The following is a 16,545-nucleotide window of genomic DNA, read 5'->3' on the forward strand; positions in this document are numbered from 1 at the left end:
GTGCAGCGAACCGTAGTAATTGGTGTCCTAGTATCACTTACAGTTTGTTAGCTGTTTCAAGAAGTCCTAATCTGTATATTTCAAGTAGTTTGACAAGTTGCATGCAAATTTAAATAAGTTGTATACTGTTGTTTGTTCATCAGGTGACTGTTTATCCATTCACTGAGCCTGGAAATTGACGTACAAACTTTTCGTTACCGTATGAGCAGGCATTGTCAGAACGTGACCAATTACGCACTGGTGATGTCTCCTGGAACGTTAATTGGCATTTACTGAGAAATTACGAAGGCTCTATCATCCCAGTAGAAGGAAGTTGCGGCATCACTTCCCACTTTATAATTCCCCAAGGTGGAGAAATTTCCTGACTATTTTCCTCCTTTTTTCCAGTGATTAGTTTTGAGTCTCTGTGGGTCCGTTTGTTAGGTCATGGTCTAGCCAGATGCAGCAATCGCTGAGGTACCCCCATTTTCACCAAGCATTTTAACTACTAACACAGGCTAGCAGTAGCGTGAGTAGAGTGAGTAACATCAATTAATCGCGTACCCAAATCTACAGTTGGAATAGCGTTATCCCGAATGTTCTCCAGTTCCCTTACAAAAACTTACCGGCTCTAGCAACCACAGTTCCCCACTGGATGGTCTCTGACTAAACCGAGTACCAGAAGATTAGCCGAGTGTAAACTCAATCAGTGCGTGCATTGAAACACATTCTCATGAGTGTAGGATCAAGGCCAACTAAATGGTTGCAACTGTTGGGCCCACAATGGCTAGGTCTAATGAAACTCGGTCGAGTGACAGCAATTGCTCCGCAGATCGTGTAATGCTGCACAGAGCTCAACAACCTCGCCCACTGTGATGTTGAATTGTTAAATGTACGACTCCTACTGGGTTGACATTACCTGGACAGGAGACGGCTCAATAAACAACAATGTTCGACCTGGTTGTCATAATCAATGAACATAACCTAAACAATTTCCCGTTTGTGTGTCCCTAAGAAGGGCAAAATCTCTGATGAAATAACCTAAATCGTATCCAACTACCTCCTGTAACCATACCTTGGCATTCAGTTCTCAATCGAGTGTAGATTGGCAAATGTGAATAAGATTCCGATTCCCCATATTTTCCTGTACTTACTAGCTTAGAATATTCACATTTCTAGGACATCACTTAAAGAATCCCTGTCTACTAAATTAACTGTCAGTAACGATTCCGCGCTCGGAGAATTCATACGTTCATGCTGCTAAATGTGCAATCACCTGTAAGCTACTTTATTGCTCCAAGCTGCTTTTGAAATGCGCGGTGCATCTTGGTCATAACCGCAGTGTTTCCGTCCTTGATGTTTGAGTATTCAGCTGTCCTGCAATTAAGTCGACCGAGGGGAAATATCTCTATTCACCTTCTATTTGGTAGAAAGAGAAATCACTTATTCCTACAACAGTGTTGCACTAAGCACCAGGTGAAAGTTTTTTAAGGAGCTTCCAGGCTGAGAACCTCGAGTTTTTCCCTCGTCCGGTCCAATGGATTACCATGAACTCTGTATGGCGAAGTTAAAAATAAGTCAATCATCACGATGACCTCGAAACGAGTAATTCTATTGTGAAAGGCCTTCCACTTCGGACTCGAGTGTTGCGCGGGCCAAGCAGGCGCTCCTAGGCCACGAGCGGCGCTCGTGGCCGAATGGTTAAGTGTTCAAACTGCTAGCCAGGAGGTCGCGGGTTCGAGACTGTCCGGAGTTTCGTGAGATGCGCACTGATGATGATTCCCAATAAGGACGAAACGGCTGTACAGTGCTTCTCGGCTTTTCAGCATAGATTGGCCTCACTTACAGGACGAAATCTCCACAAAAATCTCAAATCTCCTCACACTACCAATGAGGAAAGCTTTTGGCTAATCAGAGGTATCGCGAAACGAGGGAAAATGAGGTTCAGCGACGGCGAAATGTGTCGGATGAACCGTAAAAGTGCTTGGGCTTGCTGGTTTAACATCATGGGAAAAAACGGGGAACACACGGAACGAGCTAGTACGAAGAAGAAAAGTACTTCTCAGTTGCACGCAAGCACTCAGCTTGATTTTCTCAAGGCCTTGTGCGACTAACACGAAACCAACAGGTTGCTTCATTGTTGCGTTGACTGGTCACACAAAAACGCCACTGTAAGACTTCACTTCACTTCTAAAACCATACTTTGAGAATCCCGTCCTTCAACTGAATTTAGGCTTCATCCAACAACCTCTAGAGTGACGTTAGCAACGTTCCAACCTGTCTTATCTAGTTACCGCCAAAACTGGTTCTTAAAAACGAAACATCTAACAACGTAACACTTCATAATAAAGCATGAACACAAATGCATCGGTCAGTGAAACGTCATATGGCGGACAGCCATTTCGTTAGAAAGCAACACCACTGATTGAACTGAGTCCCTACAGCTGCTGAACTATTTGGTAGTGTAACAAGTGCTCGTATGATAAACCTACAAGGAATGGAAATCAGATGTTACTCGAAAAGAGCAACGGTCTGATTATTTTATCTCAGGGATGCCAGCTCAAGCCATTCGCTAGTGACGCGGATTACATCTCAGCATGTACCATTCAGATGGAAAATAGCCTCGTTGGTAAACTGGGTGAAAAGTACGTATGTGCGACTTAAAAACCACTTTTGTAATGATCCCAATCTAACTGTCAGGCCCACAGACCACAAAACCTTCAAATTCAGTGCATTTTAACCAGCTTATACACTGCATTCCACAAGGTCTCGCACTTTTAAACAGTACTCCGTATACTGCGCTGAAATTCTCAATCAAATACTCTGAAACTTCCGTACGCGAAAAAGTCATCTGTGGAAATGAGTAGCCCGTCGGTCTTCTTCGCACGTCCTATGCTCTAAGTGCGTCAGTAGTTCCCGAAATCAGCTACCCGGTACAATCCATGCACCAACTGTATTAAATAGGTTTCCTTAACTACATGCGCTTAGGCGCTACCGAAGGACGCAGTTTTTCTAACCTAAGTGAAAACAAACTCCTGGCTGAAAATCTGCTGAACTTGCAATCTGTTGGCCAATTATCCCTGTTTTGGCTCCATTGGTACCGGATACAAAGACATTTCCCTCAATTAAATGAGAGTATAAGGTTACCCTCAGTCCACACTTGCAACCGATCCTTGGTCCAAGCGTTAACCGTTCACTTTCGACTGTAATGCCAGGAAGTCGTTGCAGGGACATCATGTATGATTGTCACCTACAGGTCAACCTAATGGAAGATTCCAACTCACGGTTTGTAGGCAACACCAATAATATGTGGCCCAGTCCAAACACATAGGAAAACAGCGGTAGCTAAATTGAAAGATGCAGCCGATCGGATGCCGGTGAGAACATGATTCACAGTATGGATGCATGACGCTGAGTAACCGTACACGAGCATTTGCACATACCGGCACTTCTTCCCTTGTTTGACCTGCAGTAGTCAACAAATCAGCTGCTTTTGTAATAGTGAGGGTACGGACCCTCTAAGAGTCTCGGGCAAGCATTTGGACAAACCGGGTAACCCATTATATCACCCATGTAATACGGGGCTCTTACAAGCAAGTCCTGGCATGGATGCTTCGTTCGAGTGACTGCAAGCGTTTCTTCAGTAGCAGCGACATTATTTATGATCACTTACAGGTGAGAGATTGGTATGTTGATACGCAAATTATCCATCAAATCAACCAGGACAGCTGCAGTAAAAATAATTGATCCCAGTTTACTTGATTCAGTGAGATTACTTTTGGTGCCAGGGCTCGTGTGATTCCCGGTTCATGCTCATATGAGTACAAAAATTTGATTTGTTTGGTGCTGGCGGATCCTGTGGAGAATGTGGACGTCAGGTTGCTTCAATGAACATTGGTCGCAAAATACACGGATGACTGATGCATTTCACCGTGTTAAACCTCTGGGAGGCTAAAAACAGTGTTGTATACATCTGATAAAAGATAATTCTTATCAAATATTCGCCGTCAATCATTGACGAGGATGTAGAATTTTGTTGTCGAATATGTCACTTTGCTGGTAGACGTAGACGGTTCAAAATTCATAGTATGACTGTCTGCAGTTCAACAGTCTGATTTCGGTGTGTGTGGTACTAATTCGCTCGAAAAATTGTGTCCGGAAAATAGTACTGAACAAGACTGGACAGCAACTAGAATTCACCCAACGGAGTGTTCCAACAGAGTGCCAACGAATGGCAGACATGGAGCACAACACAAGGATGATACCAGGATCCACGTCGCGCACTACTCTAGGCAAAGTGTGGCTTCATGCAGACAGGAAGAGGTGTATCGCCTATTCTAAACCAATTGTTTACTTGATTATTTTGAGAGAAGCAGCGTTTTCCTTGTCACTGTCCATACATGGACGAAAAGTGTGATAAGAAAGGAAAAAATAAACGGTTTTCAGGGCCACACTGGTGACAGAAACCCTTAACAGAATCTTAGCTGGCAATCAGTGCCAAACCGTTGCAAATCAGAGGCGAATACACCAGTATGAGAAAGCCAGGGGGCGTCCGGTGACTTGGGCGACTAATCGTTTCTATGGCAAAAATGTGAACTTTAGCGTACACTCATTTTTTAACCAAATGTTGCACTTATGAATAGAAGTGCCCGACAGAACACTAAAAAACCAGATGTTTACAACTTTGCAGATGCAAAGTTTGGCAACGAAATTCAATGGCTAAATTTAACGATACACAAAAAAAAACGGCAGCTTTGATTAATTATTGACAAAAATATAGTTGCTGTGTTTAGTACTTTTTTGTTTCCAAGCGTGTCAAATACCGTACCGAACTGTTTATCAAGCGTTAATATTTTGAATGAACAGGCGGACATATTTTGTTAGGGTAAAGTAATAACAGGGATTTCATACGTTATCTGTTTGCGCAACTCATGCCTAACCATTAATTGATTAACTGAACAATTAATCCAGCCACTCATGCTGAAAGGAGAAAAGAGCATGTGAAATGAGGAATGTTGAAACCTCAGGCACAAACGCGCAGTCCTCTGAAAAACCAGCAGAACCATCCAATTTCACGTCTCTCTACTTCTTTTGTATCTGCGTCTAGCCGTTGCGATCAATAAAATGAGAAGAAACGATTGTAATGGTGTAGCTGATTGTTCGTCGTTATGAAATCAGAAGGTGACAAACACCTTACCTGTTCTCCTAAGGTCAAGAGATCGGTCACTAACGGATCGATACAGTTCAGCATACCGTGGTTTACGGGGCATGATAAGCGTATTGTAACTAGGCCTACATCACTCTGCTCCCAGGATCAGCTGAGATCCGCCAGCAAAATGAAAAATTCCTGATAAGTTTATGATGAACAAGTGAATAAAATACACACTGGTGAACTCTGGACTGTTTCAGATGCCTTTAGGTTAGTATGTGTCCATTAAATCAAGCTTGTGAGTGCAGTGGACAATGAAAGCGACTTTAGGGTCCACAAAATGGTGGAAGCAGCACGCAATAAATTTTCGCTGAATTTCTCCTCGGAAAATCAATCAATTAATAACAACAGAAATATTTTCTCTGAGTGCAATGAAAAGTGTCTGGGGTTTTGCGTAGCTTGCCAGAATACTGTTAACTCCATTGAGTAGTTTACCGGACCCGTGCCGAATTTTCACAGAAATAGTAAATCATTGGGGAAAAGTGCACTGCAGCTTGTTTGTAAAAAAACTGTTTGTGCAGCACCATAAGCGTTAAACAGTGAAATCTAGCTGACCAAATTTAATTAGCGTTCTGTCTGGATCGCGTAAACACATTTCACAGCTTTCAGGCGCACTCGTGGTCTAGTTCGGTAGCTCCTGAACTGCTAGTTGAGTGTTTGAATTTAGCCACACTGACTCTGTGGCTGTTCACCACAACCAGTCTTTAATTTAAGCAGTGTAAGAAGATTTGGTATTTTTCAGTTGTGATTTCGTCCAGTAAGTTAAGCCAGTCCATACTGGGAAGTAGTCTACAGCTGTTTTGCCTCTAATCAGAATCATCGGATATGCGCACTTCACGAAACTCTAAGAGATTTCGTATGAGAGAGCAAGGATACTTTCACAGGATGTGTGAGTATTCCATCTGAGAACTCGTCACTCGGGGATCCAGTCAATGCGAGGTGGTTCCTGTCATTGAGGGATGAGTGGTGCTATATCCTATCAAGGTGCAATTTAATCATAATGCTGCGTAGATGCTCATGACAACAAACAGGTGTTCAAATGACTAATTGGGTTAAAAATTCCCATGAGTTTTGTGAGATGCAAACTGCTGATGCTACCCAATGAGCATAAGCAGCCACACAGTGTTTTTGACTTTTCAGTACAGACTGGCTCCACCTGTCTAGGTGTGGACTCCCTGGCAGTACCCCATCCCTCATACAACCATGACATACACAACTAACAATACTTTCATGCTACATCGGCTGTCGTGTGGTGCCATCAGCCTTACCTGCTGCATACAGCAGGGCGTGTAAGCAAAAAATGCTACTGCCGACGCCTCCTTTCTACCTTAAACTGTCACGTTTCCCGTCTCCCCCGTCCAAATTTGAATACTTTCTCCGCAGGTCCCAGCTCTAGGCCTGACCGCGTTGCTTGCCCTGCATCACACTCAGCTGCAGCTTCTGCACGTTCGAGTTCAGTTACAACCCAAAACACTTCGAAGTCTGTTTTCAAACCCCGAAAGCCTGTCCAATTAGCCACCTTCAAAGTTCGCACACTGAAGCAAGCAGGTCAACAGGTGGCTCTTGCTCGTTCGCTGGATTCCCTCTGCATTGATGTATGTGTTCTGTCAGAAACAAAGGCGCAGGACTCAAGTACAGTGATCGAACTGACTGCTCCCTCGATCTCTTCCAGGTTTAGACTGCGCATCTCTGGTAATGCAGAGACCGCTGCATCTGGACATGCTCGGGTGGGTATTGTATTGAGCGAACGAGGGGAAGCCTCTCTGCTTGATTGGATACCTGTTTGATAGTCGCCTCTGTGAGGTTCATTTGGCAACATCCGTGAGAGAGTCTAGAAGGAGTGAGGTTCATCGCACCTTGTTTATTGTCTGCTTACGCCCCAACTGACTAGCCTTGAATCTGCCAAGGACAGTTTCTATGACGCTCTAGGTGTCCTTCTACAGCAGGCTGAATGCTCAGATATCGTTGTCTTTGCTGGTGATATGAACAGCCAGGTAAGTAGACTAAGCGCTGCTGAGGCCCGATTGGGTGATCGCCTTCGTTTGGACACGAGACACACGGACAATGGAGACCATTTACTTCAGATGTGTGCCGATCACAGGCTGTTCCTTTGCAGTGCAAATACCTTGGCAACGTGGTGCCCACCAACGAACCAACGCCGAATCCAAATAGACCATATCGCCGTCAGTTATCGGTGGCGCTCCTCGGCCGCTCCTTCTGGAACACCAGCGTGGACTTCGACCATGCACCTGTACGTTGCTACCTCTCATTACGCTTTTCGGGCGTGCGCAAATCGCGCACACCTCGCTTAGCCATTGAGCAGCTAGTGGATCAAGAAGCCAAACGAAACTATCAGAATCAGCTCCTCGAATGCCTGCAGGACGGTACGGTGTCGAATACAAAAGGCCACTGGGAAAAAATATGAAAAGCGCTACTCAAAGCCAGAATTCTGCTTGCGGTAAAACCCAGCCAACCCCATCCAAGCATTGGATCTCTGATAGGGCCGTGTCTTTGCTTGAGACCCGGCGACAGATTCCTCCTGGCCGGCACATCATCCGACTCCAGGCAAAACTGAGTGTCTGCGCAGACCGAGAAGCCTGGTGGACACGAAAGATCGAAGAAATGGAAGATGTAAAGAATGCTGGAAACTTGCGCAAACTGTTCCACTTGATTTGTTTGACTGGTCCTCGGAAACCTCGTCTCAGCGAGAGAATTGGGGACCGAAATGGCTTCCAGATATACAGCAGAGCAGAACGTTTGGACCGCTGTTCACAGTACTTCGAGCAGCAATTCAGCTGGCCGTCTGCTATCTCCAATCCAGAAACCTGGCCTTCAACAAGAAGGCGAACGGTGAACATGGAGTCGCCTTCAGTCTTAGAAGTGTGCAAATGTGTTTTTCTACTCAAGCCATCGTGCTGCTGGTCCTGACAACCTACCACCTGTTCTTTTAAAGGATGGCGGTGGATTCCTCAGCCAGTGTCTGTCCAGCCTATTTGGGTCTATCTTGGAGAAGGAGACCGTCTCAGACAACTGAGGTGAATCGATAGTAGTGCCCAATTTCAAAAAGGGTACTCGCAGTGAGTGTAGTAACCACAGAGGTGTCAGTTTGACGCCTGTTGTGACAAATCTTCTGGCGTCACTGATTCTTCCTCATCATACAGTGGCACGCGAAGCTTTGGCTCGCGAGAATCAAGCGCCATTTCGACTGGGTAAAGGCTGCGTTGACCACATCTTCACGCTCCGACAGGTGTTACAGCAACGCCACACGTACAGACGACCCACAATCCTGGTATTCCTTGATTGATTCTGTCGATCGATCAGTGCTGTTAACTACACTTGCTCACCAGGGTTTGTACCAGAAGTTTGTAATCCGATCCCTATATTCACACGTCTGGGCGTATAACAGCGTATGGTGAGTTCTCCAAAAGGCTCGCTAAAGAAACTGGTGTCCGGTAGGTGTGCCCACTCTCTCCATTTTTGTTCAACTTCATCATTGATGAAATAATGAGGCGAACACTAGACGGTCTTCAAAACCCCGGTGTTCAAATTGTTGCTGGTGGGAGCCTTGTCAATTTGTAGTACGCAGATGACCTCGCCCTTGTCTTTGAAGACCAAAGCGAAGCACAAACCTGGTTGAATAAACTGATACCATCATACTATCTTTTGGCATGCGCCTTGCACCTTCAAAGTGTAGAGTCGTGCTTTAGAACGTGCCATCTCAGAACGTTCCCCTTACGATTCAAGGTGAATCACTGGAGATTGTGAAAAACTTTGCATACCTCGTTAGTTGTATTAGCTCTGACGGAAGTGCATCCGAGGAAGCCACTGCAAGAATCTCAAAGGCTCGAATCACGTTTGCTAATTTGTGTCACTTGTAGCATCAAGAAGGCATTTCACTAGATCTGCGGACAGATGATGTGAGGCATTTTCAGCTTTTCGACCATTGATGCCTAAGAAGTGTGGCTGGATTTGGATGGCGCTGGCGTGTTGGTAACAAAATAGTTATTTGATTGTGCGCCAGACCCTTCAATCCGAGAAAGCATCCGGCATCATCGACTACGATGGTTCACTCATGTGCTACGCATGCCGAAACACCGTCTATCGAGACGAGTGTTGTCCTCTGTGCCTCCTTCAGGATGGCGCGAACCGTGAGGTGGACAGCACATGACTTGGCGGAAAGGCGTGGAAGAGATCACGAAGAGTTTGGGTGTTGTTGGTGTTGTACGCCTTCCAGGATGAGATCCCCGTGACCCCGTCTGTGGTTGGCTGGACACGTTGCAAGAAATGGCGGCTAATCGATGTCAGTGGCGTTCGTGCTGTCAGTTTATTCCCAGATTGCCTGATTGGGCGGTTGGAGGTGTAGGCACCTCAGGACGCCTGACATAGGCCAGCACTAAGTCTCCTCCCTCACCCACTTTTTTCTCTCCTTTTCTCCCTAGGGCTTTCAGTATAATTACATTCATATATATATTATATATATAACTAGACTAACCTTATGGTTGTACGGCAGTGAAACATCAGTGCCAACACTGATGATGCTGTCTTTGATGATGATGATTGCTATGACCACAACACTCATCGGGTGCTACATCACTCAAGCAACCTTTCGATCATGCTATATGTACACAAGAACTGTCGATATTACTGAATACGGATTTAGATGAATTGAAAACTGATCCCACCCCATGCATCACTGGTTAGCACTACCACATCGGACAAAAGTTGGTTCCACGTCCACCACTATTTTTCTTGTGTAAACAAGTGTCACAAAAACACTGATGTGCTGTCTTTGATGATGATGATTGCTATGACCACAACACTCATCGGGTGCTACATCACTCAAGCAACCTTTCGATCATGCTATATGTACACAAGAACTGTCGATATTACTGAATACGGATTTAGATGAATTGAAAACTGATCCCACCCCATGCATCACTGGTTAGCACTACCACATCGGACAAAAGTTGGTTCCACGTCCACCACTATTTTTCTTGTGTAAACAAGTGTCACAAAATCAGAGTTCCCGAAATATCCTGGCAATTGAAGTATCCGAAATTTCTTTAGTCGAGGAAGATATAAACATGACATTTTCCGTTGCTGATAATCAAACCCTGTGTGGCATGGCAGAAATTTTATTGAATCTATGAGGTTTTACACATTAACATTATCTATTGGTAGCATGTTACACGTTGCATCGTCTGGACAGAGTGCAACGTTTACTTTCAAAACAACTGTTTATTAGGTACTCCAAAAATCCACTGGCAAAACAACGGGGCTTACGACTGGGTCAGCACCACTCATTTAACCTCGGCTTAGTTTGAATTATTCAACAGCTAGAATCACGCTCAAGTGCACCAGCTTCACGATCTGGTCGATGAACCACCACCCGGAACACAAGTGCCTGAAACTTTTAAATATAAAGTCAAGCGTCCAATGCCTGTACGGTAATCTGATAATTTCCGATAAAAATTAGCTAGATGGAGCTCGACCATAACTTTACACCGAACATCTGTTATAAATGAAAGTGTGAGGCCTCATATTGCGCAAAGATCGATGACTAAGAAAATAAAACAGCCGGACAATGCTTTTTGACTTTTTGGCCTATACTATCTTCTCATACGGCATGAAATGTTGATCGGAAACATTACTGTTTTTCACCAATAATCAGAAGATTAACTGAACAACTCAACACTTGAGCAGACCACTTCCTGGTGCCATCAGTAACGCGAACTACTGGGTAAATAGACGAACAGCACAAGATAGAACCTTTTGGACTTGTAGGTAACATCCTGTACTGCCTTCTGCATTCAACATTCATCGATAGCGGGCAGGGCTCAGTTCACTTGGAACTCTTCATGTGCTTATCAGTCATTCTCATTTCCGATGCTGATCTAGTTTTAATATGGGGACTCCATCACACTTCTCTCCCACCCAATCACAGGGTGCGTGATCTCACAAATTGACGGCCATTCTGACCAGTCTACACAAGACCAATATTGTCTGCTTCTTCTGCTTACGTACTGTAGAACCTCATCCCATTAGCCCATCGCCCGTTTCCGCCTCTCAAAATTTCCCTGAATGTGACTAGTTATCCTCTAGTTTGTCAGTATATTAATGTTCTTGATCCGATCTCCAACCAGAAGTACGGTAGAAACTCGCCCCTATTTTCCATTATTTCCAGTTCATCTCCAGTTTCAGAATTATCTCATAGTTACTTCTACCAGTTTTGCACAAAGGCACGCTGATTTTCAGTCTTACTGCGTGTCTTAAAGGAACTAGACCAAGTGCACTTTCTGTTGTTTGTAGTCAACCAATTTTCATAAGACAGGACTTTGTACCTCTTCTGGTCCCACGTTTCCGGTGGTTCTTAAACTGCCTTCGTTGATCGCTTTTTTGATGCGAGTCAACTCATTACCCATTATTGCTTGGGGTCGTAAAGCAAACAGGGAAATGCAGTTAGCAACAGAAGGACATTGACATACAGAAGAAATAGCACTGGTTCAAAGAAAGAGCCTTGGGTTATTCTGTCAGTTACCTCATCCTGCGTAGAGATGGTAGTCTGGACGATGGTGGCGAAGAAGTTGTTTAGTCCAGGGTGGAATCACGCTCATGTTCCTTAGTCCATGAGGTATGCGCAATGAGCGATTGTGACATTTCACTATAGCAATTGACTCAGAACCCCGGTGAATTCAGCTCTTTTACCCCACACGCCACTGATGTCATTTCTCTTTTACCCGATGGTCCAAACAAAATTGGAGCCATTTCCGCGCACCCCTTGATACAGTACCGTCTGCTCAATCGATTGGAGGATGTTTGGGACCGACTGTGTGGTCATCGTTCCAGAGAGGTTTGGTGAATACTGGATGGATTCACTGCTGGGTAGTGGTTAATCATGAGAAATCTCAAAGAAGGCTTTCCTGACCGCCTTAAAACCCGATTGACCTGTTTACTTACTCGCTTGGCTTGACGAAGCTTCTGTATCAAAGGCGAAACGCTGCCCAGCAATAAATTCACCGATTGTTTACCAAACTGCTCTGAAATAGCTAGCACTACTCTTCACTGACCCTCATAAACACTAAAAAATTCTCCCGCTGCCTAATTCATTCAGCCTAGGCTATATCCTCCGGGACTTCGCTCTGAAATAGCACTGTGTACTCTTCACTGACCCTCATAAACACTAAAAAATTCTCCCGCTGCCTAATTCATTCAGCCTAGGCTATATCCTCCGGGACTTCGTTGCGTCTGTTTGAACACGGAAATCATTATTCTGCCCACGGTGATCCAATGACTTGTCAAGTTTTATGCTATAGTCCTGTTCTTACAGTTCAATTATCCAAAGCTTTTTGATGCGATTGACCAGATTGATTGGCGAGTAGGTTAATTCATCTGCTTCCGGTTAGCAAACTTTTTGCGAAATATATTCATTCAGATTTGCATACCCGTGTCTTTTATAATTCACTCGACTCGGCTGCTACCATCACGTACTCTTCGCGAGGTTTCGGGTATATATTTACCGTACTGAGATATTCGCAATTTACCTGCCTCTCCGCTCAAAGTGATGAACCTGTTCTATTTGATATGCCTATTTATGTGTTACATCATTTGTATGGTTTCACTGTTTGGTGAGTTTTGAGTTCAGTGTTGGCTGGCACAGAAATTTCGTATTTCAGGCTTGGTAACATTCTAACTGTTGTGACTGGGTGGATCACGTGAAGCAAGAACAATGCACAGCATTTTTTAACTCTGCATTTCTTTATGAAACTTTAAACCATACAGAAAAGCCTCTTGATTCTTATGCCGATATGTACTTACCTCCTGTTCAGTTCTAGGACACATAACACACGGTCCAAAGATCATGACCTTTTTGACCTGGTGAACAGATTCAAACATCCAAAGAACACCACATTATTTCAAATGGTGGGTGGCATCATACTATGTACTTCAAAAAGGCGCTTGATTCATTGTAACACACAGTCTTTTTACCTGTGGCATAATATGAAATTGCATTTTTATTTTATTTTCTGTCTCATGGACATTCTCCCTACTTTTGTTCAAAGTCCATTTGTCTTACTTGCTATGGCTTCTGACCAAACTCTTCTGCAACCTTGAGCCTTGAACCTCTGCAGCAATACACCTTTCATGATAGTGACTGGTGTAAATCAGAAGCCACTGAATCGTTTTGTGTAGTAGGACGATCAATAAAAAGTCGACATCTTGAGGCATTGCATTGCCGGATACAAGCATGAGCATTATAATAGAAGAAAACCTCGTTGTGGAATGTTTCGTTCTTAAATTTTAGGCTGAACGGTTATACTCAGAATTCTGCCTAAATTCCAAAATACTGACAGATATTGTATCATCAGGTTATCATTTTTCCAACAGATTTTGAGTACGACAATGTAAATAGAAGTTTTGTGAGTATTCAGAATCTTCCACACAAATCGTACCGACTGTTTATTCACCAAATGCTACTGCACCCCTTCGTCTTGTCCTAATGCATAACCAAAATGTACATCCATATAGGTAGCACGCTGAATTTGACTCGTTCCGAGATAGGTGTGAAGCGGGTAATAATTGGACCCTGGTACCTCCTATGTGTGCAATTACGCAAAAATGTTGACCCAGCACGCCCTGTGTTGAACGCTCACAACAAAGTGATGTAGCGACGTTATTTTCATCATTCGGGATACAGTCCTTTTGGAAAATATTCTTAAAATCTCAGTGCTTTGATTTCATCCTTCATGAAAGTTTCTGAGGTTCGGATTGAACATTTTTATTACATATGAACTGCACCACTAGATGAATGCTATCCTTCCAGCATTGGGCAATCAGGCCTACAGTTAAAAATAGTTACCGACATCTAAGTACTTGCCAGAATGGAACGAACATTCGAACTAGCGTTGTTCCAACCAATCAGTTCACTCAATCTGCATCGGCCAAATATTTACCTCATAATATGACTGAAAACCAAATAAACCAGTTTGCCATTTTTACCCCGTTTAAGTTAGTGGAACTCAGATGGTTTCGGATTTTCAAGGCGCATTCTCTAGTTATTTTGTTTCAGGGATTATTCACGTAAACTTCATCAACGTTTTCAATGTTTAGATTCGTGCGCATGTAGTTCAAAGTGACATTTTAACATTATTTCCGGAAAACAGTTATTTCTTTATAGACAGATTAGACGGAATCGACAAAAAATCGTCTTCACATTCGCAGACTTCTTTCCTCAAAGTGAGCGGTTCTTTCGGCAATTAAAGGACATCAAACTCCCCCCAATAAAGCCGAAGCTATTCGTCGCTTTCTGGCAAAGGCATCATTTAAACTTTCGCCTTGATCATCTACCGTCTGCTCTGTTTGATAGAATATGATTGTAATGAGCATCTTGCTTTCTGTCGGAACTCTAGCAGTCCCTACATTAACCTCAACTTCTGGAGACAATGATCATTTTACTCGTCGAATGCAGCCCGCTCATCGTTGCGCCGCTCATCAATATCGAACGACCACAAGTACCGCGACTGAAGCAATTATTCCAAACCCAATAACTTACAGTATTCGTTTATCACGGCGTCCGTCTATGCTTGAATGCTTGACCAATAAAGAATAGACTTAGTTCAGATTCGTTCAGATCAGACTATCCTGAGTAGTGTTTGGGCGTGCGCAATAAATAAAAGAAGGACGCTTCACGAGTTTTGCATCTTGGCGCCATCTAGCTGGGAAACAAACAGTTCTACTAAAGTGCATGAATTGTCCCATGTGTGCCCATAAACCCCCGACATTTCTAGAAGTATGAGCTTCTAAATCATTGTGTAAATAGACTGAACCAGGACGAAATCAAATGCAAATGAAAGCATTTTTATCAAAAGGTTTGCGGAATTCAGACATTAGACATAGATATTTGCCAGCAGCAACGTTGGACCGACAGCACGCGGGCATTTTAAACGTGAAATGCACGCGAGTGGAATGAGCTTATTTAACGAGAAAGGCTTGGAATGTCCAAAACCATGTTACTTCAACCTTTAATAAAACGATGCAGTTTGTCTTCCCAAGGTGACCTCCGAATGACAAAAAGTTGGGTTCGATACCAGTAGCAGGTTACGCATGCGTTACAGTGCACAATTGAATATCTGCTCACTTCTCGGAACGTAGCAAGAGTGTGGGGGCTGATGACATAAATTAGATTACCCAATTCAGCCTATCAGCTACTATGTGGAATGCCGGTAGAAATGCCTTCTGCCTGCGTTACAATTTTCCCTTTAGTTCTGATGATCATTTTCGTAGTGGTTTCAAGACAATCGTTTTTGAACACAAAGCAAAATTTTGAGTTGCTAAGAGGTTAACAGAAAATCAAATTTACGCATCAAATAATCTGAGGCATCCCGACTAGGATTTTGAATACCGATTTGGATGTAGAGCTGTAGTTTCACTCCATTTAGGCTGAGGACAATGTGGGCAGCAGAAGTTTTATGTAGATATGGTGAGGCTGTGCAGGGTTGAAAAAAGACAAACATTCACTTAGAAGATCAAAAAGCGATAAACTTTTTAAGGATAAAAAAATGCATGGCTCTTTTTTCTCCCTCTGGTCGTGTCGATTCTTTTTTCTTTTCGCCACTATTCCTGTGGATGTTAAGTGTTAGTTGCTTCGGCGTCCTTTTTAAGTTTGATCTGGTCAGCTGAGAATAAAAAATGGATAAATATAGCGCGGAACACCGCCGTGAGTTATTTTTGAGGTTACGATATTTGGACATAAGTATTTATGGTTTGAAGTGCTGACATCTAATTGAGACAAGATTTTCCTTCTGAAAAATTGACTATGTAAACGTTAGGGTAATCTTTTCTCATACTTCTTGCGCAGCTCACCTAGTGGGTACTCAGAGTTATATTTTACTCCATCTGACTTGCATCATCATCATCATCATCGACAGCATGACATCAGTGTTCAACACCAATGCTTCACTGCCGTACAACCATGATTTATTTGAAAGCCTTATTGTAAGGAAAAGAGTAAAGGTGGACTGGGAAGGAACTTAGTGCTAACTTACCACAATCATTCCGAAGTGTCTACACCTCCAGACATTCACTCAGGCAATCTGGATAGAAACTGACAACAAGAACACCACCGACATTGGCAGCCATATGATGCAGTGTCTCCAACCAGGCACAGTGAGGATCACGCGGTCCCCATCCTGGAAGGCGAATAGCACCGACAGCACCCAAGCGTTTCGTGATCTCCTTCATACTCCTCTGCCAAGTCAAGGGTTGGCCACCTCTCTGTTCACGCCACTCTGAGTTGGGCATGGAAAACAGCACTCTCTTTGGCAAACGATGGTTCGGCATACGTAACACATGTCCCAAAC

The sequence above is a fragment of the Opisthorchis viverrini genome (assembly GCF_000715545.1).
Source record: "Opisthorchis viverrini unplaced genomic scaffold opera_v5_5, whole genome shotgun sequence".
Lineage (NCBI taxonomy): Eukaryota > Metazoa > Platyhelminthes > Trematoda > Opisthorchiida > Opisthorchiidae > Opisthorchis > Opisthorchis viverrini.